The sequence below is a fragment of the Nomia melanderi genome, unplaced genomic scaffold (genome assembly GCF_051020985.1).
Source record: "Nomia melanderi isolate GNS246 unplaced genomic scaffold, iyNomMela1 scaffold0195, whole genome shotgun sequence".
Taxonomy (NCBI): domain Eukaryota; kingdom Metazoa; phylum Arthropoda; class Insecta; order Hymenoptera; family Halictidae; genus Nomia; species Nomia melanderi.
The window spans coordinates 23,859-27,500 of NW_027475310.1; the positions used below are offsets into that span (position 1 = coordinate 23,859).

General features: G+C 49.8%; 1 non-coding gene across 1 annotated transcript; it reads left to right on the top strand.

The window, feature by feature from the left end:
- Window positions 1-2,162: 2,162 nt before the first annotated feature.
- LOC143175815 (5.8S ribosomal RNA) lies at window positions 2,163-2,317 on the top strand. Its single transcript, XR_013000485.1, has one exon. It is a non-coding gene; the product is annotated as a 5.8S ribosomal RNA (ribosomal RNA).
- The last annotated feature ends 1,325 nt before the right edge of the window (window positions 2,318-3,642 follow it).

The following is a 3,642-nucleotide window of genomic DNA, read 5'->3' on the forward strand; positions in this document are numbered from 1 at the left end:
AGACTATAGTTTATACGCCTGTGGTTCACCGGTTGCCTGCTCTCCGGGGTACGCGATCGCGCAGGAGTTACGGAAGAACTTGATGGGCCACGATCTCCAAGCGGCTATATCTTTCGACGATGGGACGATTCACGCGAAGAGAACGTTCGTGCATGCGTGAGGTGCGATAGCGTTGATTCGCTTGTCTGTACGGGGAGAAATAGAACGATGAGTTGACTTATCGGGTCTTCGTTGGAATTACCGTCGCTGGCATTGTAAACTCCAGATGACCTTGTGATTCCTTCGTCGGGCACTGGTAAAGGGTGGCGATGATTCGTTCTATAATAGAAATACCCGTCGTAGCGTTTCGACCGATGTCACCCGCCACGAAATTCTCTCTCGTCGTGGAATCCCCGCGTCGGAGAGTAACCGCCGAAGGCTTGCTATAGAAGACTATAGTTTATACGCCTGTGGTTCACCGGTTGCCGGCTCTCCGGGGCACGCGATCGCGCGAAGGTTACGGAGGGACGTGAAGCGCCCGAGCAATGAAACGTCCGCAGGAGGAAACGAGCAACCGCCGAACATTGTTTCGCGACGTTTCCATAATGTATTGTCGTTTCGCTCGCATCCCGCTTCTTTCCCCTAGTTTCCTCGACGCGTAGTTTCGCAGCCTTAGTGGACGAATCATTCTCGATTCGAGGAAAGATATGCAGTGGGGCGTGCAATGAGCCCGCCAGAGACCACGATCTCCAATGCGTCTTTACATCTTTCGACGATGGGATGATCCACGCGAAGAGAACGTTCGTGCTTGCGCGAGGTGCGTTAGCGTCGATTCGCTTTTCTGTACGGGGAGAAATAGAACGATGAGTTGACTTATCGGGTCTTCGTTGGAATTACCGTCGCTGGCATTGTAAACTCCAGATGACCTTGTGATTCCTTCGTCGGGCACTGGTAAAGGGTGGCGATGATTCGTTCTATAATAGAAATACCCGTCGTAGCGATTCGGCCGAGTCACCCGCCACGAAACTGTCTCTCTTTCGTCGTGGAAACCCCGCGTCGGAGAGTAAAACGCGCGAAGGCTGTGACTGTAACATATATATATACAGTATACAATGCCTGTGGTTTTTGCGCGTGTCGGCTCTTCGGTATACGCGATCGGCCAGAGTTACGGAGGGACGGTGAAGCGCACGAGAAATTGAAACGGCCGCACGATTGGAACCGAGCAACCGTCGAACATTGTTTCGCGACGTTTCCATAATGCGTTTTCGTTTCGCTCGCATACCGCTTCTTTTCCCCTAGTCTCTGAGACGCGTTTTCGAGCCGTTCTTCTACTATCGATTCTCGTAGAGAGAAGGGACCGGGTAGTCTGGAAGTGGAACCCGCATCTTGCGTGTACCGTACACGGAATTGAGAGGACCGGCCGTGAAGCTCGTTTTAAAGCCGTGCGTCTGACACCCAACTCTTGCGCGCCAATTTCGCGGCAAGAGATAATATGGGACGAATGACCGGCAAAGAGCCAGCTGTGAAGTCTGTTTTTTTAATCGAATCCGTGGACGTGTGTATGCCGTAGCGTCGCTCGTCGTGTTCGTTCATGGTCGTTCCGAGAGAAAGAACGAAAGCGGTAACGAAGGGACCGGCCGTGAAGCTCGTTTTAAAGCCGCGCGTCTGACACCCAACTCTTGCGCGCCAATTTCGCGGCAAGAGATAACATGGGACGAATGACCGGCAAAGAGCCAGCTGTGAAGTCTTTTTTCATTATTTGCTTTCAATCGATCGATCGGTACGATTCGTGCAACGTTTCGCGCGATGCGACGCGAAAACATGCGCGCAACAATAGATGCGTCTGATCGGAAGAACGCGAGGGTCGACTGCACGCGATGGATTCAGTATCGGGTAGGATACAAAATATATCCCCGTCGTTTCCACGCGTGCGAGTCTTCTGCGTCTTTCGCGGGTTTTTGAATGCACTATACGCCCGGAACGTCGAGAAATATATACATATTACTTGAACGTTTTTCGTCTCGAAAGGCTTCGGTGTCGTCTCCAAGGCGACGCCTGAATCTCCTTCGCGCGCTGGTCGGAGATTCAGGTATCAACTTTTATCTTCTCTTTGAAAGAAGAGAGATATTAGGTCGAACAAATGAGAATAAAATTATATATGTGAAATATAAAATTTATACGATTACCCTGAACGGTGGATCACTTGGCTCGTGGGTCGATGAAGAACGCAGCTAATTGCGCGTCAACGTGTGAACTGCAGGACACATGAACATCGACATTTCGAACGCACATTGCGGTCCACGGATACAATTCCTGGACCACGCCTGGCTGAGGGTCGTTTACGTACCATACACTGCTTGCGTAGCTCTGTCAAATCCCCGCCGTCGTTCACCTCTTCGGATCGAACGTTTTTTTACCGAAGGGCGCAAAGAACGTTTCTGAGTCGGGTTAAGAGAAGGATGCTACGTACGAGCGAACGATGGGTGTCTCGTCGGCGTTTGTCGCGGACACGCGAAAATTCTGTGAATTTCACGGACAGTGTACGTTCTAGTTGTTGCAAAACGATCGGAATCGTTTGTATGGACTCGCGTGAGTGTTCGCGGCGTCGTGCGTCGTTCAATTACGACCGCCCGCGGATACCGCTCCACTGCGATATGGATCTGAGCGACAACTTTTTCGGCTGTTCGTGAGATGAACGGTTTCGTGTGTTTAGAAAAATTTTTTTTCCCGCGCTCCCGACGTCACCTGAAATGATGCGTCAGAGGTGAAAGAAAATATTAAGAAGTCGAGAGAGAGAGAGACTACACACGTTTTATTCATATTTTGTATACCGTGCGTGAGACGGATGTGCACGACACGTCGTATGTCGGTATATTACCGACTGGCCCCAGGGAGATTGTTTTCTTCCTCTCTTACGAATGAGATGTACGTTTCGGAGGATCGTCGTTACCGAAACACACGGCAAAACGAGACTTCTCGCAGCAGAACCTTTATACACAATACACATCGACTCTTTTTACCCCGAGAGAGAGAGAAAAGGTGTATTTCTTTTTTTTATTTTTCGAATTCGACGCACGAACGCTTTGACGACTGGAGAAAAACACGGTGTGTGTTAAAATCGTGCGGGACGAGCATGCGTATTCGTAACGGGTCGAATAGTTCTTATTCCCCGTCGTCGCGTGTCCTCGCTGGACCACCACCGTGCGCTTCCGCCACGTTCAGTTGAATTTCGAAATATATATATATAAAAAGAATCACCATATACTCTCTTTCGGGAGGTGTATTTTTATCGGTTTCTGCTATAGAGAAGAGACGGAGATCGTGTTGTGAGGTGTAACGTTTCTGTATCCCCGTTTCGGAGGATCGTCGTTATCGGCGGAACACACGTCAAAACGAGACTTCTCGCAGAACCTTTATACACAATACACATCGACTCTTTTACCCCGAGAGAGAGAAAAGGTGTTTTTCTTTTTTTTTTATTTTTCGAATTCGACGCACGAACGCTTTGACGACTGGAGAAAAACACGGTGTGTGTTAAAATCGTGCGGGACGAGCATGCGTATTCGTAACGGGTCGAATAGTTCTTATTCCCCGTCGTCGCGTGTCCTCGCTGGACCACCACCGTGCGCTTCCGCCACGTTCAGTTGTATTTCGAAATATATA